Source organism: Hyaena hyaena, unplaced genomic scaffold, assembly GCF_003009895.1.
Source record: "Hyaena hyaena isolate Hyena2069 unplaced genomic scaffold, ASM300989v1 scaffold_474, whole genome shotgun sequence".
Lineage (NCBI taxonomy): Eukaryota > Metazoa > Chordata > Mammalia > Carnivora > Hyaenidae > Hyaena > Hyaena hyaena.
Window position 1 is genome coordinate 1,083,769 of NW_024081104.1, and position 26,003 is coordinate 1,109,771.

Here is a 26,003-nt window from a genome sequence, read left to right on the forward strand (position 1 = left end):
ATCTGATCTGTTAAGGCCTTTGAGTCAGTCAAGACCTATGCTCCGTACCATGTCCCAAGGCCCAGCCCTGTCCCCTACCAGCAGGTTTGCCCAAGGGGGTATCACGCCCAGGACACTAGCAGTGGTGGCTGGTGCTTGTATCAGGACCGCCCCCCCGCAGACCCAAGGGAAGCCACAGGGGCACAGAGACACTTATATCACTAGTTCAAGAATTCAGCTTTTCTTGGGCGTTCCCCTCTCACCGCCCACATTATACTCGTAAATGGTTGAAGATCTGCAGCATACAGTAGGTCCCCAACTCATGGAAGGTGCTGAGAGAAGGCATGAGTGATAGAGGTGCGCTGGAGGAAGTCTGTGGATGAAATGGATGATGTAATGTGAAGTTCCACACGCTCCCCTCATTCTCAGACTCTCCCTTCAGACGTCACATGGATTCCCCGGAACGCTGATGATGTCACCGTTCCGTTCCCAGAGCTCTAGTTGAGGGGGTCCTTGTATCTCACCAAGCTGTTGCTATCTATGGCCTGCTAGCCTCACTCCATCAGGAAAGACTTCTTTCTCTCCTACAAGAGGACCCCTCCCCCCCCACGGGTCCTCTTTTGATTGGCTTGAAGTTCAAGGCTCCTTTTGTCCGGACTACTCATATCTGACCACTCTCCCCCGCCCTCCCAAACCACCACCTTCCGATTGCTCCAATGCACCGGGTCCTTCCACCTATAGTCATGCTTTTCCCTCTGTTCGTGACGATTCTGCTTTGTCGGGTGAACCTCGACCTTTCCTTAAAAGCCCAGCATGAATAGTTGACCACCTCTCGCTAGAGAGGGTTACACAACACCGCGGACAGCCACCCTCGAAGGGCAGGCCCCGCCCCCCCGCAGCTTGGTCCCGCCCCTGGGCTCCCAGGGGGCGCCGCGGCTTCCGGCTCTGGGCGGTGTGGGCAGGAAGTGTAGCGTTGCCATGGCGAGAGCCGCGCGCGGGGCCCGCCCCCGCGGCGCCCAGAGGAACGCGGGGCCGACTGACCGGTCGCCGGGATCTGATCGACTGCGCTGCGGCGGGCTGCACGAGGCGGAAGGTGAGGCGCGGACTTCCGGGGCCTGCGGCGGGAGCGGAGACCCGGCCCGGGGGAGAGAGGAGCGGGGGAGGGGGGCAGAGCTGAGCGGACAGAAGGGAGAAGAGCGCGGTAGAGCAGGATGAGAGGTACCGAAGGCAGGGCGCCGGTGGCGGCATCTTCGGGGTCCGTGTCTGGCCGGCACACCGAGAGGCCAGGCCCAGGGCAGAAGTCTGGCCAGGCCCCGGCCGGGTGCCGAGGACGCCAAGGGGTCAGGAACGGCGTCTGGAAGTGGCCGCCTGTGAAGGCCGCCGGTAGGGCTTTTCGCGTTTTATCTGTGGAGTTGGTTTCATTTTTGCAACCTGTTGGCCAGGTGGGCAGCGCCAGACTTATCTCCGTTTGCAGCCAGGAAATGAAGGGCGGCGGGAGTGACATGCCCGGGCTTTGTGTGGGCTTTGGAGTTCGGCCAGAGGAGAAACTGGAGCCTCTCAGGGCTTCGGGTGACCTCACTCGTGGGGATCCTGGGCTCCTCCTCACAGCCTGGGGTCAGAGTGAGAAGCACTACCGTGTGCAGAGTGCCGGGCCGTGTGCTCCAGGTCTTTGCGGGGGTTGGGGGGGGCGGGTATCCGTGACTGGTTTGGGCTCCTCAGGGTCCTGGAGCAGAGGCTGAGGCAACTGTGGGGTTAATTTCCATGGGTGCAGAGTGGGGAGGCGTGCATGGAGCCATGCCAGACCTAGGGAAGCCTGAGAGGGGTTGATTCTCCTGAAAGCTCTGGCCTTGCTTTTCCTGGGTCTTTAACTTGGGGGTGGGGGTGGATGTGGAGCACGGTGCTGCCCATGTCGTCCCGTCTTGGCCCAGCAGTGAGTCCTCGTGGGTGTCTCTGCTCCCCCAGGCCCTCCGTGGGCAGGATTGGTGTGTCTCCCCGAATCCCAGAAATGCCGAAGGGGGCTCTGTTCTCCCCGCTGTGCCTGGTGCACCTCAGAGGCACCGAGGGGAGCCCGGGCCTGGAGTTCTAGGCCAAATTGTGGAAGGAGCTGCTGGCTTCCCGAAGGAGCCTGCACTAAGGCTACCTCTGGGCTCCTCATTGTGATGCATATGTCCCCCTTTCCCTGCTCCCCAAGCTCTTGCTCAGCCCTGCGATGGGAAGCTGCGGAAAGTGCTTCCTCCCTTCCCTTCCTGTGCATGGGCTGGATTTCCTCCCTGTTGACTGGAGCCTCCTCCCCTGGCTCCTCTGGTCGGTCCTGGCCTCATCCCTCACCTGCTCTGGGTGTGCCTGGACTTTGCTCTCCTCTGCCAGGCACCTAGGAAGAGGGCTGCTCAACACTGAGATCTGTGTTCTAGGGATTTGAGTCCTTGGTCGCTACTGACAGCCTGTCTCCGTTGTGTGCCATTTGGAACTTCAGTCTGAGGCGAAGCTGCTCGCCTTTGGTGATGTAGCACACCAAAACAGGGACGTATTTGGCTGGGTGGATTTTGGCGGCAGTGGTAACACTGATGTGTCCCCGCTCTCCATGAGAGTCCTGCCACGAGCACGCGGTGAAGGCGCACACACGGGCCGTGTCCTTCCACAATGACAGCTTTATTCGGTCGCCCAGCAAGGCGGACATAATCACGAAGCAGGTTCAGGATTCCAGACTCAGAGACAGTTCGCCAAGTGATTAACTTGGCGTCTTGCAGGGCAGCCGGAGCGGGACACGAGACAGGCCACGCACCGAACAAGGTAACAGGAGGGAGTCAGACGCGAAGTTGGCCTGGGCGCTTGGTGGAGACGCTCGCGCGCTCGCTGCTCCCTCCTTTCAGCCACGAAGGTCTCAGGTCTCAGGTCTGTTCCGAGGTCCATCGGGAGAGGCCTCGACGGCAGCTGCCCTCGCGAGGCGGGTGTCCTGCCCCTTTGAAGGGGATCTGATGGGCCTAGGGCCCCGGCGGACCTCCCCTGCTTCTGCCCGTTTTCAGTTCCGGGGTGTCCGCTGACGTCGCTGCGGTGCCCTTCACTGCCTGCGTCGCTGCCTGACACAGGCCCCGCTGACCTGAGCGACTCCACCTTTCTGTCGGTAGCACCCACCCCGGTGCCTGGGCCACGGTTTACTCATTAGCCACAGTAAGACAACTGGGAGGCTATTCCTGCATCTCCAAGCTCTCGCAGAACTTCTTGCTAGATTTTCTTGATTCTGGCCCTTCCCGTCCACCCCTTCCACCAAATAGCCTGCCTCTGTGCCTCCTCATTACCCTCTGGGATTACAGAAGTTGCCCCTGACTGGTCTTGGCTCTTTCTTAGCCCCTTGCCCCCATCCTTCTCATCTTAGAGTGATTGATCTGAAATGCAAATCTGATTCTTGTACTTTCTTTCTTGAAACTTCCTCACGGGCTTCTGAATAACACTCATCTGTCTTTGCAGACTATTCCCCATCCTCTGTCCTTTCACTTGACCCCTGAGCACTTTTCCATGTGTACTTCATGCTGCCACCATACTGAACTGTTTGGTGGTGGAAAGGAGAGAGCAAACCTTCACCCACCCCTTCTAAGCTCTATGACCTTGGGCAAGTCCTCATTAACACAGCAGGCTGAGAAAGAAGGACAGAGAGATATAGGAATGTCTGGCTCTCCAGATGCCCAGGGGAGAGGGTTCCATGGAGGAGGGGCTTGACTGTCATTGCACCCTGTTAGGGCAGGTATGAAAAGGTTCAACGGGGGAAGTTAGATTCTGGGCTGTGTCCTTCTTTGGCGGCTATGACAAACAAAGCCTGAACACATTGGTGCTGGCAGAGGAGCACGTAGGAGGTGGGGCCATGGAGATAGAGCTGGCAGACCAGTCTTCAAGGAGGTTTCAGTGTGAAGGAGAGGAGTGTGTGAGGGAGGTGGAGGGGTCGGAGTTGGTTTGAATGGGGAGGTCCGTGGAGATCCAGAAGGATTGTGGACTTGGACAGAAGAGTAACTGACAACTTCAAGGTCCTTGCAGATAGAAAGGGGCTGGGGTACAGAGAAGAGGTGGAGGGTGGGTGGTTGCACTGAGTGCAGTGGCTCAAAGAGGCCTGAGTCTTCTCCACGCTCAGCCCTGTCTTGCCATGCCAGGGTTCCCTGAGGTCTGGGCCATTCTTTGATGTGACCATTGTGGTTTTGTTGATTGTGTGTGATATGCTGTGTAAGCTTCACCTCCCCCAGTCCCCAGCCAGAACCTTTTCCTGTTTTGAAGGAAGGGAGGATGGTGTGGATGCGGGGGACTCCCTAGGAGTCTCCAGGCCTTAGATGAAGGGTCAGTCTCCTGCAGAGTCCTCCCATTGTCCAGGTAGGTTTAAATGTCCCTCCCTGTGCAGCAGGGCCTGGGACAGAGCCTTGCTACAGCCAGTGAACCTCCTGACGCACTCGCACCCGTATGCACCACTGAGTGACAGTCCTTTCCATCAGACCAGCTCACCCACAAGCTCAGGGTCCCTTGAGCTACCTTCGGCCAGGAAGTGCCAGGAACCCAGTTATTGACCAGTCAGGTACTAGGCTCAGTTCCGAGAACATGGCAGGGAAGGACACGTCAGACATTGGAACAGGGTGAAAAGATAGGAAAGTGACAAGGTAACCACACAAGACCTTTAAGGAGGTAATGTTTATTTTTTATTTTTTTAAAAAATTTTTTTTTTAATGTTTTANCCATCCAAAGGGGTGTTGTAGGATTGGAAGAGTTAATAGATATCAAATACTTAAAAACGATGCCTGGCACATTGTAAGTACTCTTTTTTTTTTTTTTAATGTTTTATTTATTTATTTCGAGGAGAGAGAGAGAGAGAGAGAGACAGCATGAGCAGGGGAGGGTCAGAGAGAGAGGGAGTCACAGACTGAAACAGGCTCCAGGCTCCGAGCTGGCAGTCAGCACAGAGCCCGACGCGGGGCTCGAACCCACGAACCGCGAGATCATGACCTGAGCGAAAGTCGGACGCTTAACCGACTAAGCCACCCGGGGGGCCCCAAGGAGGTAATGTTTAAATTACAGTCCAACTTACAGAAAAGTGGTGAGCTATCCTAAGATCTGGGAAGAACTTTCCAGATACAAGGAACAGCTAATGCGAAGTAGGAGTGATGCTGAAGATGAAAGGATCAGATAAACACGTGCTAGACCAGAGGTTGGCAGGATGGTGGTTGTTTTTTTCTGTGAAAGGCTGGATAGTAAATATTTTAGGCTTTGCAGGCCAAGTGGTCTCTGATGCAGCTACTGAGTCTGCAGCTTTGTGGGAAGGGAGCCACAGACGGTACAAATGTGAATGTTCTCTTTCAACAAAACTTTTTTCACAGACATTTGAAATTTGAGTTTCATATCATTTTCATATGTCACAAAATATTTTTTTTCACAATTATTGAAAAATGTAAAAGCAATTCTTAGCTCATGGGCCTTCTAAAACCAGATGGCAGGAAGTAGGATGCCAGCGCCTGTGCTAGACGCCCAAAATGCTGTGTGTGTTAACTCATTGAATCCTCCTAAGAATCTTATGAAGAAAGGACTATTATTCCATTTATGGATAAGGAAACTGAGGAAAAGAGGTCAAGAAACTTGACCAGTCTCCTCAGCTTCCTGCTGCTTCAAACCCAGAGTCTGAGTCTGTTCCCGAGCTCAGCTCCCAGCCACTGGGGTCCCTGGAGCTGGAGGTTTCCCAGGTGCAGGAAGCAGGAAGCAGGCCGCTGTCCTAGTGGGAAGTGGAGAGGGAGACGTGCAAGGAGATGGCAAGGCCAGCAGGGGCCAGACCGTGTGGGGTGCAGAGGCCCGGATAAAACTTTGGGAATGTGTACTCTTTTTCACATCAAACTTTATTGAGGTATAATTTACATATAATAAGACACCTATTTTAAGTGTGGTCTGGTGGGTTTTGGTAGATGTACACATCTCTGTAAACACTGCATGGTCCAGATGTACACCCCCCCCCCCCCCCCCCCCCCCCCCCCCCCCCCCCCCCCCCCCCCCCCCCCCCCCCCCCCGCAGAAGTCCCCTCATCCCTCCCTGTGGCCAGTCCTCCCTCCACTGGGCTCCAGGCAACTACTGCTCTGCTCTTTCTGTAGATTCAGTGTCCCTTTTTTAGAATTTCACATAAATGGAATGCCACGCAGTGAAGGCTTTGTGTCGACTTCCTGCACCAGGCATAATGTTTTGGAAATTCAGGTGGTGCAGGTATCAGTGGGTCCTTCTTTGCTAAGCAGCCCCGTATAGATGCGTCAGCATTCGATCTACGGCGACAGCTGTTGGTGGGCATTTCCGTTCTTCTGCAGTTTGCGGCTGTTGTGAACAAACTGCTGTGAATATTCATACAAGTCACTATGGATGTGTGCTTATTTCTCTTGGTTGAAATGATAGAAATGATGGGTTGAAGTGTGTGTGTAACTACGTAAGTGCCAAACTATTTACCAAAACATTTGTTATCATTTTAGGTTCCCAGTTGTTCCTTGCTCTTAATTCAGTGTTGCCATCCTTTTAAAGTGTAGCCATTTTCATGGATGTGAGATGGTAACTCATTGAAACTTTAATTTGCATTTCCCCAATGACCGTGGTGTTGAGTATCTTTTCATGTGCTTATTTTACTGGCCATTTGTATATCTTCTTTTGTGATGTGTCTCTTCGAATCTTTTGCCCTTAAAATATGGAATTTTTTTAATCTTCTGAAGTTTTAGGAATTCTTTATATATTCAGGATATAGGCTTTTTGCCAGATATATATATATATATATATATATATATATATATATATAACAAACATGTTCCCACAGTCTATGGCTTGCCTTTTATTTTATTTATTTATTTTTTTTAAAAACATTTTTATTTCTAGGGGAGAGAGAGAGAGAGAGAGAGAGACAGCGTGAGCAGGGGAGGGTCAGAGAGAGAGGGAGTCACAGACTCTGAAACAGGCTCCAGGCTCCGAGCTGGCAGTCAGCACAGAGCCCGACGTGGGGCTTGAACCCACGAACCGCGAGATCATGACCCAAGCGAAAGCCGGACGCTTAACCGACTAAGCCACCCAGGCGCCCCTATGGCTTGCCTTTTAATTTTCTTACCAGTGTCTTAAGCAGAAGATACTTTTAATTTTGATGAAGTCCAGTTTGTCAGTGTTTTTTCCTTTATGGTGTGAGCAGAGGTAAAGGATCATAGTTTTCCATATGGATATCCAGTCATTCTAGCACCATGTTTTGAAGACCATCTCCTCATTGTACTACCTTAAGATTTTGTTAAAAATCAATCGTGGGGCACCTGGGTGGCTCACTTGAGCATCCGTTCCTGATTTCAGCTCAGGTCATGATCTCGTGGTTGTGAGATCGAGCGCTATGTTGGGCTCTGTGCTGACATCACAGAGCCTACTTGGGATTCTCTCTCTCTCTCTCTCTCTCTCTCTCTCTCTCTGACCCTCCCCTGCTCTCTCACTCACTTGCTGTCTCTCAAAATAAATAAATAAACATTAAAATAAAGAAAATCAATTGACAGTTTATATGTTGGTTATTTCAGGAATTTCCTTTTCTATCATTGATGCTGTGCTAATATCCCACAGATCTGATTGTTATAGCTTTATAATAATTTTTGAGATCAAGTAGTACAAGTTCTCCAACTTGTCTTCTCTCTCTCTCTCTTTTTAATTTGAGAAAGAGAGCATGAATGAGGGAGAGCGGCAGAGGGAGAGAGAGAGAAAAAGAGAGAGAGAGGATCTTAAGTAGGCTCCATGCTCAGTGCAGAGCCTGATGCGGGGCTCGAGCCCACAACCCTGGGATCATCACCTGAGTTGAAATCAAGAGTCAGATGCTCAACCAACTGAGCCACCCAGGCGCCCTGCTTCTTCTCTTTTTCCAGTCATTTTGGTTCTTCAAGATATTAAGCAGTTCTATATAAATTTTAGAATTAGCTTTTCAGTTTTTCCAAAAGGTTTTCTGAGATTTTGATTGGGATTATATTGAAGCTTTAGATCTATTTGGGGGAGAATTGATATTTTAACTATGTAGGAAATGGTGTATTTCTACATTTATTTAGTTCTTTGTTGTTAACCTTAAAGTAAAACTGCCATTTATTTTGCCAGCAAAAATGTGTTTATTTGTGTATAGCAGAGAATTGCAATCTGGGACAAGCAAGCCACAAGCCAGTGTGCACATCGAAGGGGAGCAATAGAGCAAAGAGGGTGACAGCTGTTTCATATAGGAGAGGGGGTTGGAGTAAACTGGGGCTTTAAGTATAGCGGCTTATCATTGGCTGGGCTGTTGCTACCAGAATGAAATCTTCCTGCTAGGTTGGTAAAGCTACTGGGCGAGGCTGGTCTCTCGCCTTATAGATGTGCAATTGACAAGGAGTGGTGGGGAGCGAGAGCTCCCCCTTCTGGCCGCCCGGCTGCCTTCTGTGACTGAGCCTCGCATTTCCCCTTTTGATTAAGATCGCTCTTTGAAAGCATTACTAATCAAGAGGCAGGTTCTCCACATTTACTGATTGGTTGTCATGTCACATTGGACTGTGACACGTGCACAGCATTTGGAAACTGTTTAAGGCCGCATTTGAGTAACAAGGTTAGGAGGGAGAACTCAAAGGCACTTCTCATCTATCTTCCATATTTATCAAGGTCTTAAGTGTTGGAGATCATCTCGAAGCGTAGAGCCGGCATCACCTTTTTGGGTACACTGTTTTTAAGGAAAAATAATATGACAGACAACCAGATAAAAATAATTATACAAAACAGAAGAACTAGCATAACAAATTGTATAATGATTCTAAACTAGGACTCTGGCACCTGGGTGGCTCAGTCGGTTAAGCATCCGACTTTGGCCCAAGTCAGAATCTCAAGGTTCATGAGCTTGAGCTCCACATCGGGTGCTGTACTGACAGCTCAGAGCCTGGAGTCTACTTTGGATTCTGTCTCCCTCCCCCACTTTCACTCTCTCTTTCTCAAAAATAAACATTAAAAAAATATAATAAAATAAACTAGGACTCTAGGTCTGAAAGTAGCCAACTGAAATATTTATTGGCACTTATTCTGACTTAGGGAAGAATGGTTTTCCCCACAAAGGCAAACCCAGAGTCGTGCATGCCTCCTGGAAGTCTCTGCTTTAAAAAAAAAAAAAATTTTTTTTTTCTTAATGTTTTATTTATTTCTAGGAGAGAGAGAGAGAGAGAGACAGCATGAGCAGGGGAGGGTCAGAGAGAGAGGGAGTCACAGACTGAAACAGGCTCCAGGCTCTGAGCTGGCAGTCAGCACAGAGCCCGACGAGGGGCTCGAACCCACGAACCGCGAGATCGTGACCTAAGCGAAAGTCGGACGCTTAACCAACTAAGCCACCCAGGTGCCCCAAGGCCAAAAATTTTAAATGTGGATGCGGTCTCCTGTTAAGAGGTCTAAACAGGGGAGCAGAGAAGCAAATCATCTACATATTGTAATAAAGTAGAGCCTGCAGAAAACTTTCCATCATCCAAATTAGTTTTTAAGGTTTGTGAAAAGTAAGAACTCTGTATAACCCTAGGACATTACTGTCCAGGCGGGTTGTGGTTCTTCCCAATTGAAGGGAAAAAGATGCTGGCTCTCCTTATTGACTAAAAACCAAAATGTACTGCTTGGGTCAATTACAGTGAAAAATGTACTTTCTTTGGGAGTGGATGCTTGAGGGTTGGGAACAAGAGGGTGTTGAGGGTTAGCCGTGTTATGTGTTGCTGAGAGGCTCTGGACAAACTTCCCTTCTGTGACCATTGGGTTTTCTTACAGGTAAAATGATATTACAGGGACCATTACAGGGGATAATGGGACACTAAGCCTTGTAATCTGTTATGGGCTTGAAGCCATAAAGCGCTTCTTTACAGGTATTAGTTCGGGGGAGAGGTTTGGAGAGGACCTATTTTTTTTAAAAGCCTATTTATTTATTTATTTTCTTATTCATTCATTCATTCATTCATTCATTCATTTAGAGAATATGCACTAGCTGGGGAGGGGCAGAGAGAGAGGGAGACACAGAATCTGAAACAGGCTCCAGGCTCTGAGCTGTCATCAGGAAGCCCGATGTGGGGCTTGAACTCCCAAGCTGTGAGATCAGGGCCTGAGCCCCCCAGGCGCCCCTTGAGGGATCCACTGGAATCTGACATTGGTTGCATTGTGGATTCTGCCAATATCAGTTGAGGATTTTGCCCATAAACATGGTGGCAGCTAGAGTCAGAAACACCAAATAGAAGACCGCAGAAGGTGATTTAGTTGCCCTGGTTGGCCGTTTTGATTACTGTTGTCAAATCCTAGAATTATTTCCCCTCTGTGAGAAAAAAATTCTGGCGTGATACTTTTCCAAGACCTCAATCCAATAACTGAATAGGTTGGGAAGAACTAAGGAGAAATGGGCAGGTGTCTCTCAGAGGCGTAGGCAGAGAGGGTGGGCTTGGAGACAGAAGCCTGGTGAGGTTTGCTAGAGGCCCCACTGTCTGAGGGACTGCGCTGTAGCAGTGGCTATGCTGTCAGCACACCGGCGCTCATTCCTGATCCTGAGAGTGGTTTCTCCAAGCTGATCACAGGAGGGAGGACTGTGAAGAGCCTTGTAGGCCCTCAGAGCCCCTGCGTTGGGAATTGGGACATTGGAAAGGCTGGCGAGAGGGTGAGGGCACCTGGAGTGCCTCAGTTGGTGCCTGTCTTCTTACCAGTGTCCTGGCCCTTTGTGATGACAGCAGAGACAAGAGGGGTTTGGTTTGTTCGGGGGCCTTCATTTCCCAGAGTTGAAATTTAAGAATTTTATTGGTCTTGGGCGCCTGGGTGGCTCAGTTGGTTAAGCATCCGACTTCAGCTCGGGTCATGATCTCGCGGTTCATGGGTTCGAGCCCCGTGTCGGGCTCTGTGCTGACAGCTTGGGGCCTGGAGCCTGTTTCAGATTCTACATCTCCCTCTCTCTCTGACCCTCCCCTGCTCACGCTGTCTCTCTCTCAGAAATAAATAAAACATTAAAAAAAATAAAAAAATAAAAGAATTTTATTGGTCTTCCTTTTATGTGACTCATCTAGCATGTGACTGATGTGGCCTTTGCTGGATTAAATGACAGAGTTCCATCCTGGTCCTTTTAACTCATGGAGGAGAGACCTGGTTCAGCCTGTTAGTAAATGCAGAGCGGACTGCTCCCCTGGTGGGCCCCGCACCTGAAGGAGGACCAGAGGTTTTTTTAAAGACAGTTTGGAGTCAATTGTAATTATGAACAGGTTATTCAGGCTTTTGTGCACAAGCCTGGATTTTATTCCAGGCCACAGGGTTGAGGAAAGCTCCTGTTGAGGGCCGCTGGGTGGCTCTGCCACTTAAGTGTCCAAGTTTGGCTCACCTGTCCTTGCTCTGCGGAGGTTTCTAGCTGGTGTTCTGGTGACTTGCCCACAGCTAGGGGTTTGTCCTCTAAAACCCCTTCAGGATGCTCCCTTCGGGCTAGCTGTACCCAGTGTTTGGCCCGGCCCTCATCGATGTATGTGGCCTAATGGATAAAAATCTGAGAGACCAGGTAGAGAAGTTTCAATAACTATGTTAAACTCTTCAGCAAAGCTAGGAGTCTTAGTTACTTTAATTTTTTTTGTTTTAAATGTTTATTTATTTTGAGAGAGAAACAGAGAGAATGGGGGGGGGTGGGCAGGGAGAGAGCAAGAATCTCAAGCAGTTTCCATGCTGTTAGCACAGAGCCCGACGCAGAGCTTGAACCCACAACTCTGGGATCATGACGAGCTGAAATCAAGAGTTGGATGCTCTACCCACTGGGCCACCCAGGTGGCCCCAGAAGACTTAACTTTAAAGGCCCAAGTTTTAATAGGTTCAGGAGAGGAGGGGGAGGGAGAGGTTCAGAGGAAAAGGGAAGCCTGGCAGAGAGAGTAGAGGAAAATAGCCCTGGAGGTGGGGCCCAAGTACCAGTGGCTGCTGTGCATCTGCAGATGAAGAGGATGGGGAAGGGACAAGGGGCCTCAGAAGCCCCTGAGACTCCTTTTAATTGTTTGTTTGCCTCAGGGCACGTGCGTTGCAACAGTCAGTTAAGTGTCAGTCTCTTGATTTTGTCTTAGGTCACGGTGTCCTGGGTAGTGAGTTCCAGCCTCCAGTCGGGCTCCGTGCTGACAGTGCGGAGCCTGCTTGGCATTCTCTCTCACCTTCTCTTTCCGCCCCTCCTCTCTGCCTCTCTCTTCCTCTCCAAATAAATGAGTAAACTTAAAAAAAAGAGAAATCGCATTTTTCTTTTCTTTTTTTTTTGATGTTTATTTATTTATGAGAGATTACAATTTATTTCAGACACAGAAATTGGGGGCTGGCCAGTGGGCCCCATGATATTTGTTTAGTTTTGAGAGAGAGAAAGTGTGAGCAGGAGAAGGGCAGAGAACGAGCCAGGGGGAACAGAGAATCTGAAGCAGGCTCCGTGCTGACAGCAGACAGCCTGATACGGGGATCAAACTCTCGAACCATGAGATCATGATGTGAGCCAAAGTCGGCTGCTCAACTGACTGAGCCACTCAGGTGCCTGAAATAGTATTTTTTCAAAGAGGCAAGCTTAGAATCCTGAAAACATTTGGAAGCCTCCAGATACCATTTAAAGTAGGCGTCCCGTTCAGAGTATCACCCTTTTCCTTCCTTCCTTCCTTGTCTCCCCTCCCTTCCCCTCCCCTCTCTTCTCCTCCCTTCCCCTTCCCTTCCCCATAATGGTCATTAAAGTTATAAATTACTTTTGGTTAAATCAGTCTATTTACTTATAAATGAGCATGTGGAGAGACCATAGCTTTTAAGTGTTTATTTTGAGAGAGAGAGAACACAGCAGAGAAGCAGAGAGAGAATCCCAAGCAGGCTGTGCTCTGTCAGTACAGAGCCTGATGCAGGGCTCGAACTCACAACCTGTGAGATCATGACCTGAGCTGAAATTAAGAGTTGAATGCGTAACCAGATGAGCCACCCAGGTGCCCTGAGACCATTTTTAAACTTAAAACCAGCCAGAGTCCCAGTAGGGAGGACATTCAAAACATTTATGATCCCTGGGATCCCATTTTTTAGAAGTTTTTCTCTAGAGCAAGAGAGCACTCCCTGACCAGCACAGTTTCAGTGGCAACAGCCTGGCTGCAGAAGGAATCAGGCCAAAGGCCAGCATGTTTTCAATAGGAACAGTCTAGTTCCAAATGGGAGTCAGACTGAAGGCCATATTGGCATTCTCAGAAAAAACAAGGCCTTGAAACAGACACTGAATAAAGTACTGAGAGCCTAACAGAGAGCAGAGCTTGGAGTCCAGGAGAAAACTTCCCCTCACGCTTTGGGGTGGGTACGAAAGCACTGAGGTCCATTGGCTCTGTGGGTACGAGCACCAGCTTGCTCGACAGCCTCAGGATTGTTGGGGGTCTTCCGGGTCTCACTTGTGACCACCAAGTAATATTAACCTTAAAGATAAAACTGCCACTTATTTTATTAGTAAAAATGGGTTTATTTGGGAATAGCAGGGAATTGCAACCCGGGACAAGCAAGCTCTGTCAAAAGCCCAGGCAGGTCTGCAGAGCACAGGAGAGCAAGGCTCTTTACAGAGGAAAGGGGGTGTGGGGAGGGGCTGGTGGCAACTAAAAGCCCTCCTAGTGGGCAGTGAAGTGTAGCCTAGGCAGTAGCGGCCTGAAGGTCCCTGTTGAGTGGGTAATTGACACGAGAGCTCCCTCTGCTGGCCGCCAGACTCCAGTCTAAATAAGGTTTGATTTTGTTAATTTTTATACCGTGTTCTCTATTGCTGTATATCACATTACCCTAAAAGACAGTGGGTTAAAACAATAAGCATTTATTTTCTAACAATTGCTGTAGGTCAAGAATTCAAAAATGGCTTAGCTAGGTGGTTCCCGTTCAAGATCTCATGTGTTTGCATTAATATAGCCAGGGCTGCATCAGCTGAGGGTTGGACCGGGCCAGAGGGTCTACTTACAGGCTGGCCGTCACCAGCTCTCACCCGTGGCTTTTCCATAGGTGCTTAAGTGTCTCACAGCATACCCGCTAGTTTCCTCCAGCATCAGAGATCCAAGAGAGGGCAAGCAAGAGGCTTCATGACCTTTTATGACCTAATCTCTGAAGTTATCCGCTGCCATTTCTGCTTTTGTTTTCTTTTTTTTTAAATTTTTTTTTAATGTTTTATTTATTTCTAGGAGAGAGAGAGAGAGAGACAGTGTCAGCAGGGGAGGGTCAGAGAGAGGGAGTCACAGACTGAAGCAGGCTCCAGGCTCTGAGCTGGCAGTCAGCACAGAGCCCGACGCGGGGCTGGAACCCACGAACCGCGAGATCATGACCTAAGCGAAAGTCGGACGCTTAACCGACTGAGCCACCCAGGTGCCCCTCTGCTTTTGTTTTCTGTTTGTTAGAAGTGAACATCTAGAGGCTCCTGGTTGAGTGTCTTGACTTTGTCTCAGGTCATGATCCCGAGGTTTGTGAGTTTGAGCCCCACATTGGGTTCTGCACTGACAGTGTAGAGCCTACTTAGGATTCTCTCTCTCTCTCTCTCTCTCTCTCTCTCTTTTTCTTTCTGCCACTGTCCCACTCACGCTCTGTCTCTCTCAAAATAAATAAGTAAAATTTAAAAAGAAGTGAGAAGTGAGTAATTAAATCCAACCCATACTGAAGGAGAAGTGTTTAGGCTCTACCTTTTCAAGGAGGTGTCAAAGTATTCCATACTTTGTGATATTAATTTTGTAAGTGATAATGAACATTTTACACTTTCCAGTTGCCCGTTGCTAATACAGACATACAGTTAATTTTGACACATTGTCCTTGTATTTCACAACCTTGGTAAGTATACTTATTTATTCTAGTACCTCTGTCGTAGATTCCTAAGGATTTTTTTTAAGTTTATTTATTTATTTTGAGAGACAGAGCATGAGGGGGGGCGGGTAGAGAGAGAGAATCCCAAGCAGGCTGTGTGCTCTCAGTGTAGAGACTGACTTGGGGCTTGAACCCACAAACTGTGAGATCATGACCTGAGCTGAAGCCCAAGAGTCAGCTGCTTAACTGACTGAGCCCTGGTGCCCCTCTTAAGGGTTTTCTACACATCTGCATACCTTTCTACATGCTTTCTGAATCTAAAGAGTTTTATGTCTTCCTTTCCAATCTGCATTCTCTTTATTTCTTACCTTAGTGCACTGTCTTGGACCCTCTACGACAAGATTGCACAGGATTGGTGTCCCTGATCCTAGGAGGAAAGTATTTGTTTTTTTCCCATTAGGCATGATTGAGCTGAGGAATCTTCCTTCTATTTCTAGTTTTCAAAGTTTTGTTTGTGTAATTTTATAAAAAAAGTGCAGTGGCGGGGGAGAGGGAGAGAGAATCTTAAGCAGGCTCCATGCTCAGTGCAGAGCCCGATGAAAGGCTTGAGTCCACAACCCTGGGATCATGACTTGAGCTGAAGTCAAGAGTTAGATGCTCAACTGACTGAGCCACCCAGGTGCCCCAAAGTGCCTGTTTTTTTAATCATGATCAGATGTTGGATTTTGCCAAATGCATTCTTTACTTTTATTGATTTGATTGTATTTTGATTTTTAAAATGTTAAACTTTTTGTTCTTGAAATATACCCCACTTGGTCATGACGTTTTTTTTTTTAATGTATTGCTGGATTCAACTTGATAATAATGTTAAAAGGATTTTTGAAGCTAGTCATAAATAAATTGGTGGGTATTATCATTATTATTATTATTATTTTTATTTGCAGGGGAGAGAGAGAGAGACAGCATGAGCAGGGGAGGGTCAGAGAGAGAGGGAGTCACAGACTGAAACAGGCTCCAGGCTCTGAGCTGGCAGTCAGCACAGAGCCCGACGCGGGGGTTGAATCCACGAACCGCGAGATCATGACCTAAGCGAAAGTCGGACGCTCAACTGACTAAGCCACCCAGGCGCCCCTAGTATTATTTTTTTTTAATGTTTGTTTACTTTTGAGAGAGACACGATGAGGGGGAGAGAGAACGTGTGAGAGAGAGCGCATGCAGATGAGGGGAAGCAGCAGAGAGTGAGGCAGAGCATCCAAGTGGGTTTCACGCTGTCAGCGCAGAGCCCCACGTGGGGCTGAGACTCACAAACTGTGAGATCATCCCCTGAGCCGAAGTCAGACGCTTAACCAGCTGAGCCTCCCAGGCGCTTTGGTGCATAGTATTCTTAACTTGTTATGTCTTTGGTTTTAGTGTCAGGGTAATAGTGGCCTTATAAAAGGAGTTAGGGATGTGTTCCTTTCTCTTCTATTTTTAGAAAGGGATTTGCTGATTTGGTATTATTTCTCCCTTAAATATTTGAGGTAATTTACTGGTGAAACAGTCTGGGCTTAGAGTTCCTTTTTTGGGAGAGTTTTTGGTTTTTTTTTACTGCAAATTTAGTTTTTTAAAATAGATATAGGGCTATTCAGGTTTTCTGTTTTTTCTTGAAATCATTTTGATAATTGTTTCATTCAGGTAATTTGTCCATTTATCTAAGCCAAACATGGCAATCTTTTAAAAAAATTTTAAAAATGTTTTATTTATTTCTGAGAGAGAGAGATGGTGTGAGTAGGAGAGGGTCAGAGCGAAAGGGAGACACAGAATCTGAAGCAGCTCCAGGCTCTGAGCTGTCAGCACAGAGGCCGACACGGGGCTCGAACCCACAAGCTGTGAGATCATGACCTGAGCCGAAGTTGGACGCTTAACCGACTGAGCCACCCAAGAGCCCCCATGACAATCTTTTTTTATACAAGGCCAAGCGGTAAATATTTTCGGCCTTTCATGCCATGTGATCTCTGTTGCAGCTACTCAGCTATGTTGTGCGCAAAGCAGCCATAGACAGTACATAAGCGAGTACGGCCATATCCTCATAAAATCTCAGTTATGGTGACATGTAGTAGAGACCAGATTTGGTCTGTGGGTAACAGTTTGTTGACCCTTGACCTAAGTTGTTGAGTTAATCTCATAAATTGTCCAGAACACTGTCATTTTAATCTTTTTACTGGTCCGTAAGATCTGTAGTGATGTCCACTTTTGTATTCATGATATTGGTCATTTTTGTCTTTTCTTAATCAGTGTAGTAACAGTTTACCAATTTTATTGAGATTTCCAAAGGAATAGCTTTCAGTTTCAATATTTTCCTCTATTTGTCTATTTTCTATTTCATTATTTTCTGGTCTTATTAGTAGTGTATTTTACTTACTTTGGGTTTAGTTTTATTATTATTATTATTACTTTTTTTTAAAGTAAGCTTTACACCCAGTGTGGAGCCCAACAAGGGGCTTGAACTCATAACCCTGAGATCAAGACCGGAGCTGAGATCAAGAGTCTGACGTTTAACCAACTGAGCCACCCAGGTGCCCCAATTTTCCCCTCTTTTTCTAGCTTTTTTTTTTTTAAGTTTTTTTTTTTTTTATGTTTTATTTATTTCTAGGAGAGAGAGAGAGACAGCGTGAACAGGGGAGGGTCAGAGAGAGGGAGTCACAGACTGAAACAGGCTCCAGGCTCTGAGCTGGCAGTCAGCACAGAGCCTGACGCGGGGCTCGAACCCACGAACCGCGAGATCAGGACCTAAGCGAAAGTCGGACGCCTAACCGACTAAGCCACCCAGGTGCCCCTTTCTAGCTTCTTAAGTGGACACTTAGATCATTGACTTGACCTTCTTATTTAAGCATTCAAAGGTAAACATTTCCTTCCAAGCACTGCTTTAAGTGCATCTCACATATTTTAATATGTTTACATTTATCATTCAGCTCAAAATATGTTGTAATTTCCATTTTGATTTGTACCTTAGCCTGTAGGTTACTTAGAGATACGCTTTTCAGCTTCCAAATATTTGGGAGTTTTTCCAGATATATTTTTGTTATTGATTTCTAATTTAATTCCATTGTGGTTGGTAAACATACCCTGTGCTTTCATTCCTTATAAATCTGCTGAGTCATGGGTTATGTCCCAGCATGTGGTCTACCCTGGTGAAATAAAAAAAATTTTTTTTAGCTTTTATTATTGGAAAATCTCAAACGCCTGTGTGAGTGGGTAGGACATAGCTGCCCCACACTCACCGCCCAACCCCAGCTCTGGCCGTTCCCAGCTGCCCGGTTCTGTTTCACCTGAACCTCTGATGTTATTTTGAAGCACATCTCAAACATGTTATTCTCTCTGTAAATATTTTTGTATCTATTTGTAAAAGGAGAAGGGTTTTTTTTTTTTTTTTAAGTTTTTATTTATTTTGAGAGAGAGCATCCATGCAGGGGAGGGGCAGAGAGAAAGGGAGAGAAGAATCCCAAGCAGGCTTCATGCTTTCAGCACAGAGCCCAACTGGGGCTCCATCTCACAAACCGTGAGATCGTCTCTGGAGCCAAAATCAAGAGGTTGAGGCTTAACTGACTGAGTCACCCAGGCGCCCCCACATCACAAGTTTGTGTGGCTACTTCCAGGTCATATTCAGGACCACAGGAATTTTACTTTACCTCCTTACTCTTACGTTTGTATCTTTTTTCTTCAAAGCCGAGAATCTGGGTTCTCCGGAGCCAGGATGACAGAATTGTTATCTTACAAGTGTTAAGTGAGCTGCTTCTCTCGTGCGTCCCTCAGGAGGCCTAAGCTGTCTTGGGTAGAAATCCCAGCGTCTCTGCCAGTCACACGAGCATGGAAAACAGGCAGCTCTGGTGATTGCCCGCCGCAGGCACCTCCGTCCCTGCGAGCAGTCTCAGCAGCCTGGCCGGGCGCCTGCAGGGGCTGGTTTGGAGCTGCCTCCTTTTCCTCCTCTTCCTCTAGCCCCACATGCCTTTTACTTTGTTTGCTTGCTTGTTTGTTTGATTTTTTTTTTTTTTTTTTTATGTGGGGCACCTGGGTGCTCAGTGGGTTAAGACGCCCGGTCTTGATTTGGGCTCAGGTCATGGTCCCACAGCTGTTGAGTTCGAGCCCCGCTTCGGGTCCTCTGCCTCCCTCTCTCTGTCCCTACCCTACTCACACTGCACACGCTCTCAAAATAAGTAAGTGTTTTGAGAAGGAAGACAGAGAGGGCACGCAGGCAGGGGGAGAGCAGACAGAGGAAGACAGAGCATCTGAAGTGGGCTCCACGCTGACAGCACAGAATCCAGTGTGGGGCTTGAACTCATGAACCATGAGATCATGACCTGAGCCAAAGTTGGATGCTTAACCAACTCGACCACCCAGGAGCCCCTACTTTTTTCCTTAATTGTGGTAAAATGTAAGTAACGTAAAATTTAACACTGTAACCATTTTTAGGTACAATTCGATAATATTAAGTGCATGCGCAATAGTGTGCGGCCATCGTCAATATCCATTTCTGGAACCTTTGTAAACAGTTCCCACCCCTGTCCACCAGCCCCTGACGACCACCATTCTTTCTGTGTCTGTGAATCACCTATGCCGGCGCTTCCTGTGAGTGGAAGCCTACCTGTCCTTTAGTGGAGACATTTGTAGCATGCGTCAGATTTTCCTTCTTTTTTATGACTGCGTATCCCCTTGTGTGTATGGACCACATTTTGTTTGTCTTTTCCTTTGTCAGTGGACATTTGACTTGTTTCTGCTTTTTAGCTATTGTGAATAACGTTGCTGTGAACATTGGTGCACAGATATCTGAGTCCCTGTCCCAGTTCTTTTGTGTATGTGTCCTGAAGCAGAATGTGCCCCCTCCCCCGGCTTTTACAAGGCAAGTGTGATAGAAGTTACATTGTTACGTTGCTCATAATCCTGTGTTTCCAAAGTTAGAAAGAATGTCAGTCTTTGTGTTTGCAGTTAGGCCGGATGCAGAACTATGCTTTCTCGTCTGCATGGCCCGTCACCCAGGTCCTAGCTTCAGGCTCACAGGGATTCTGCTGTTTTATGTGTCACCTGTCCCCTGCTTTCACGTCCTTGAGCTTTTCTGACCTCCATTGTTGCGTGGACACCCCCCCTTGCCGTCCTCTCTGTTCACCATTCTTGCCTCCAACTTCCAGGAGTCTGTGTACTAATCATGAACTCCCTCCCTTTCTGATGCCCCTCCAGTTCTCCCACCAGGTTTATGGGCGGGGGGGTGTCTCACTGTGGGTACGTGTGTGCTCGGTTGGTCATGGAGATCCGCACATCTCTTCTTCTAAGGCTGTGTGGCCCCCATGCCTCATCCAGCCCCCCACGCCCCAGCTCTCCTTACCACTGCTTCTGTGGCGCAAGGGTTGTTGTCTGTTGGGGAGACAGGTTTGAGTCCGAGCAGACCCAGAGTTACACCGTTGTGGTTTTGACCTTGTATCTGACAGACTTTACTTCCCAAATCTTCATGATGGGGTCCTGGCCCATTGGAGCGACTAGGCTAACTGAGGCTAAATGGGACAGTGTGGCTGCGGGGGCTGGAAGATGTGCCGGCCTCCAGGTGACCTGGACCAGAGCATCTGGAAGCTCTTTCTCTCTCCTAGCCAAGAACTAGCTTTTCTCTTCAGTCCTTACTGAGTTTCTTTTCAAGTGCAGATGCCTCCAGCGAAGTCTCTTTCACTAGGGGTTCTAGGCCCCTGAAGCCGCCTTGATATTCGTTTATTCAGTTTATTTTGGGGCTGGGTGGCAAAGGGCGACACAATGGAAGAGGGAGGCTTGGAGCTTTCTGCTTTGTGGGGAGAGGCCTAGTAGATTCCAGCCCCCTGGAGGCTGTGCTGCCAGAGCTCACTGTGGTCCCTACCTGTGTGTGGAGCCTGCTCTGGCCCTGGGGCCTCTGTCCCAAGAGCCCCAGGATTTTCACCTGGCGCTTGTGACTGAGCTGAGTGAAATTTCATTTTGTAGATCAGAATCCTGGAGAGCTTGCATTTCGTCTGGCTCTACAAGTCTGTGTCATAGGAGGGGAGGGGGGTCTGAGGAGGAGCATGGAGACCGCCGAGAAAGGACGCAGGCCCTTTGTGAAAGTCTCAGGAAGCTGAGACCAGGTGAGTGAGTCCTTGACGGGAGGCTGGGGAGCCAGAGGAGACGGGTTACAGGGCCGCAGCACGTGGCACACCTCACGCAGGCTCGGGGACCAGCAGATGGGCGAGTGGAGCGGAGGCTCTAGAACAGCCTCAGATAGGTGGGAACTTGCTCTGTGTCCAAGGTGGCACCGCGGAGCTGTGCGCAGAGAAGCAGCTTTTAAACAAACGGTGCTGGGACAGTTGGATGTCAATATGGAAGAAAAACGAATTGGATCCTGTACGGTCCTGTGATGGACTGTTGCAGTCATAGAAGCCAAAACCTTAGAGCCGCAGAGCTCCGAGTGGACGAGTCGGTGCCCCGTGTGTGGATGGTGTGCTTGGACACATAGGTAGGAAAACTACAGGTGAGGCAGGGAGCGCAGGGAGAGTGAGGGAGGGCCCCGTCCTGGGGGGGCGCTCACGTGGGTCTGTGGTTCCACTTTCGGTGTGTGTTAGGCACTTTCTGTATTTGTATCACACTTCACAGTGAGGAAAGACTTTGGAAAGGGGACCAGCATGGGGGGGAACGTGTGGAAGCCTGTCTGGCCCAGGCCCAGGCAGGCCCGACTCCCAAGAGGTCCAGGCCGGCTGCGCTTCGTGGGAAGGGGCCCCGCTGCTGTGACGCACGCGGCTGCTGAGTGGTGGGGTAGACGCCTGGGCAGGCCCCGGGCCTGGGCTGCGTGTCTGGGTCTGGACTTCCGCGGGGCTGTCAGGACCCTGGGGGTGTTTCATGCAGAGGAGAGGGGGTTCAGGTTGCCATTTTCAGTGCCCTGGGGCTGCATTGTGGAGACAGGTTGGAACTCCGGCTGGGAGCAGAACAGGGGGAGGAGCCTGTGAAAGATGCACACCCAGTGGGAGCCAGGGCCCATGGGTAGCTCGGGCCTTGCCTCTCGGGGCCTCCCCTCCCCTCCCCTCCCCTCCCCGGCAGGAGGGTCCGGCCATGCCATGGGCTTCCCCGCTCCTGCTGTTGCCTGCGTCCCAGTTCTCGAACTCCCCCGGTGTCTTCCCGCTGGGCCTTTACGCCGACCCTTCACTCAGACTGGTTGCTCCTTCCTGCCTATGAGCCGGCACCTTGTAGGTGGTCAGTCATCTCCTGCCCTTTCCTTGAATGTCTGCCTGGAGGGGCAGGAGCTGTGCCTGCTGCTCGTGGAAGAAATGAGTGAATGAGCAGGGGATGTGGGCTTTCTGGAGCCCGGGTCTGCCTTGGTAACCATTGTGCTGGCAGGGTCATTGAACCATGGTGGGGGCTAGCTAGTGCCGAGGACTTTCCCAGAGCAGACATTCCCTTCCTGGGGTTCTCCTGTGAGCGGAGTCTGGGAGGCGGAGGCTGGGACCAGGGGAGGCAGAGGGACCAGAGGAGGTTCCGGGCCCCAGGCAGTAGCGCAGGCAGAATTGGAGTCACTTCCACCAAGGGGCTGCCCGTAAAGGGTCCCTGAGAGCCTGTGGTGGGAGACAGGCAGACGGACAGGGGAACAAGCGTGTGTCAATCTGAGTGATCAGGGCATGGAGGAAGGACCCTTCTGACCCTTCTGGAATAGGAGGCCATCAGCCCTATTCCTGTGTTGGCTTTGAGGTCCTTGTGAGCCCAGAATGACAGGTGACCTGTGGAACAGTGTGGACGTGGCCCCTCCCCTCAGAATTCCCTGGTGCCTTGGGCCACAAGTGAGGAGAATAACCCCCAGCCTCACAGGGCAGGTCTCTGAAAGTCATTCTGATGCTGTGACAGGTGAGTGTTATGTGGCAGCCAAACTTTCCATTCTGCCCGGATGACCCTGGGGTCCCCATTGCCCATGCGGCCAGGTGCTCGGGGAGCCATGTACCCTGGACCCTTGAGCATGCTTTTCCTGAAGCTTCAGGGAGCTGGACATCGACTGAGCATTTGAGCCCACAGCCTGGTGTCCCAGTTGTCCAGCTGTCCTGGGAATGCCCTGTAAAGTTACACCCCTGGAGCAGGTTCAGTGTGGAACCCGGACATGCTTCTTTTAGGGCAGTGCCTGCAGCAGGGTGGCTGTTGAAGGCTGTGGATACAGTTCCGGGACCGCCACACCGCCTCTGCGCCTTCCCCAGCACTGGTCTCGGCTCTTGAGGGAGTGACCTGGGATACATGTCTCCCTGGTGGCTGATGGCCAGGGGCCACCTTCCGTGGATGATGTGAGGTGGCCATGGAAGGTCTTCGGTCCATTTCCCTGTTTGGTGGAAGATTTCTTTCACTTTTTATTTATTTATTTATTTATTTTTATTTTATTTTATTATTTATTTCTAGGAGAGAGAGAGACAGCGTGAGCAGGGGAGGGTCAGAGAGAGGGAGACACAGACTCTGAAATAGGCTCCAGACTCTGAGCTGGCAGTCAGCACAGAGCCCAAAGCAGGGCTCGAACCCACGAACCGAGAGATCATGACCTAAGCGAAAGTCGGACGCTTAACCGACTAAGCCACCCAGGCGCCCCTCACTTTTTATTTTTAAACATTATTTTGAGATCAATACAGGTTTACATTCAGTTGTAAGAAATAGTTCAGAGAGACAGACCTACTTGCACACATCCCCAGTCCCTTGAAGACATTCGGCATCCACACTGATTTTCCGTTTTATATGCAGCTGTACACATTTGCACACACATGTGTGTTTACTTCTGCCCAGTCTTGTCACACACGTAGGTTTGTGTGACCACCAGAATCAAGGTGCAGAGCGGCTCCACGACACAGACTCTGTGCTCCCTGGTCAGCCGTGGCCATCCTCTTCCTCAGCCCCCACCCCACACCCTAAGATCTGACCATATCAAGGATATTTCATCACTGGGACCACATGAGGTTTGACTGTTGGAGAGGCGCCCAGTGCCCTTGAGACACACCCAAGTTGTGTGTATCCATAGTTGGGCCCTCTTCATTGCTGAAGAGTGTTCCATGATGTGGGTAGACCAGAGTTTGGTTAGCCATTCATGCATTGAAGGACTGGGATGTTTCCAGTTTGGGGCTATTATGAATAAAGTTGCTATGAAGTTCACATTCAGGTGTTTGTGTAAATTTGAATGTTCATTTCTCTGGAACAAATGCCCAAGGTTGCAGCTGCTGGGTCCTCCGGTAAGCACACATTTACTTCTTTTAAGAATCTTGCCGAACTGTTTTCCAGAATGGCTGTGCCATTTTCCATGCCCATCAGCAGGGTGTGAGACCCATTTTCTTTACACCCTTGCCATTCTGATAGATATGCGGTAATATCTCACTGTGGTTTTAGTTTGCATTTTCCTGATGGCTAATGCTGCTGAAGATCTTCTCATGGGCTTCTTTGCCATCTGTATATTACCTTCAGTGAGATGCTGTTCATACCTTTTGCCCATTTTTTTAAAATTTTATTTTAGAGAGTGCAAGGGGGAGAGGGGGCCAGAGCAGGTGGGGGAGAGGAGAGAGAGAAAGAGAGAGAGAGAGAGAATCTCAAGCATGGAGCCTTGACAAGAGGCTCCATCCATGACCCTGGGATTATGACCTGAGCTGAAATCAATCACGAGTCGGATGCTCAACTGACTGAGTCACCCAGACACCCCAATACAATTATTTTTTACATGAATCTTGTGTTTACCAATAATGTTCTGTTCTAATTAATTTTAATAGTTTTTCTAAAGGCTCTTTCAGGGAGTCTTGGGGGCTCAATCTGTTGAGCTTCTGTCTCTTGATTTCAGCTTAGGTTCAGGATCTCACAGTTCGTGAGATCGAGTCCCACATCGGACTCTGCACTGACAGCATGGAGCCTGCTTGGGATTCTCTCTCTCCCTCTCCGCCCCTCCCCCTGCTTGTGCATGCTCTGGTTCTCTCTCAAAATAAAAAAACATTTAAAAAAGAAAAGGGTCTTTCAGGTTTTTATCCTACACAGTGTCATTTGCAAAAAATGAGTTTTTTCTTATTCCTATCCCTATTCCACTTATTTCTTTTTTATACCCAGTTGCACTGGTTAGAAGTTTACTACAGATATGACTAGTAGTGATACAAACGTCTTTGTCTTGTCCAGTTGGCTTGCTGTTTTTTGAATTAGGTTGAGATAATCTCCATGCTGATGGACAGGACCCGGAGGCAGGAGTGAGCTGGTGTTGGAAGACGGGTCCTGGAGGGTCCTGCGTGCACGGGTCCGGGTCTTTGCAGCGGGATGAAGCAGTGTGCTGGGGGCCAGTGGCAGGTGGGTTGTTGGACTAGGTGGATATCTCTACAGATAGCAGCAGATGAACATGAAAATAAGGGAGGAGAGGCAAGCGAAGCTGTGAGATCTCTGGAAGAATTAGTGCCATTGTGTGTGTGGGGTCTCCTGATCGGATGGGGACCCCCAAATGTGAGACGACCCAATTGGGTGGAGGCTGGCCACCTGGATGGTGACAGAATTCATCCAAGACAGGACAAGGGAGACAGAAGTTTACTGAACACCCTCCAGGGAGCAGGGGGCAGGCCAGCAGAGACTGTCAGGAGGGAGAGGGTAGGAGCTGTAGCCAAGTCGGGGAGTGAGGAGGTGTGGAAACTATAGAATTTTCCTTCTTGGTAACTGCCAGGTTGTCAGTAGCCCACTGGTCAGCTAGGGCCTGTGGCTACTTTGAGGTGGGTCGTCTGATGGGCCTGTTTGTATTCAGCCCCGTGGGGGGTCGCTGTGAGCCCTTCTGCTTACTCAGGTTTCCATTGCTCAAGCCTGCTGCCTAAAAGCGCCTCTACAGAGTGGGCCCTGCACTTGTCTGAGGTGTGCTTTTTAGTCCGTGGCTCTGCTGGTTCCTTCAGAGTTGGGGCTGGTACTGGGCAGGCCTGGGTTCCCGTCCGCGACTGTAAGTCAGGAGGGCTTGAGAGCGTGTGATGGTTGAGTACAGCTTGAAGCTGAAGGTGAGGACATGGGGCCTCTTGAGTACTGGGGCCAGCAGGACTGAGCTGGGGCAGGTGATGGCCTGAGAAGGGGGTGTTGAGCTGAAACGCTGGAGTGGGGGTTAGGAGGACAGTTCCTGGTGGTGACAGGGTTGAGGACACAGTTGGGGTAGAGGATGAGGTCATTGGCAGGAAGAAGAGCGAGACTGAGGGGCAGGGCGTTGAAGGTGGTCACGAGAGTATTGAGACCACCAGGAATTCAGACATGGTGCAGAGATGGGGCGGTGCCCACAGCAAGGGCTG

General features: G+C 49.4%; 1 protein-coding gene across 6 annotated transcripts in view; it reads left to right on the forward strand.

Moving 5' to 3' along the window:
• Positions 1-976: 976 nt before the first annotated feature.
• PPP1R16A (protein phosphatase 1 regulatory subunit 16A) overlaps positions 977-26,003 on the forward strand; it is a 35,934-nt gene continuing 10,907 nt past the window's right edge. For 2 of the 6 annotated variants that reach the window (XM_039254150.1, XM_039254155.1), the window contains exons 1-2: positions 977-1,072; positions 24,898-25,038. The gene's annotated coding sequence lies outside the window, so the exon portion shown is untranslated. Of the gene's footprint in view, positions 1,073-1,173; positions 1,198-1,248; positions 1,363-24,873; positions 25,039-26,003 lie in introns of those variants that run through there. The other 4 variants (XM_039254152.1, XM_039254154.1, XM_039254153.1 and 1 more) reach the window with 4 other exon arrangements.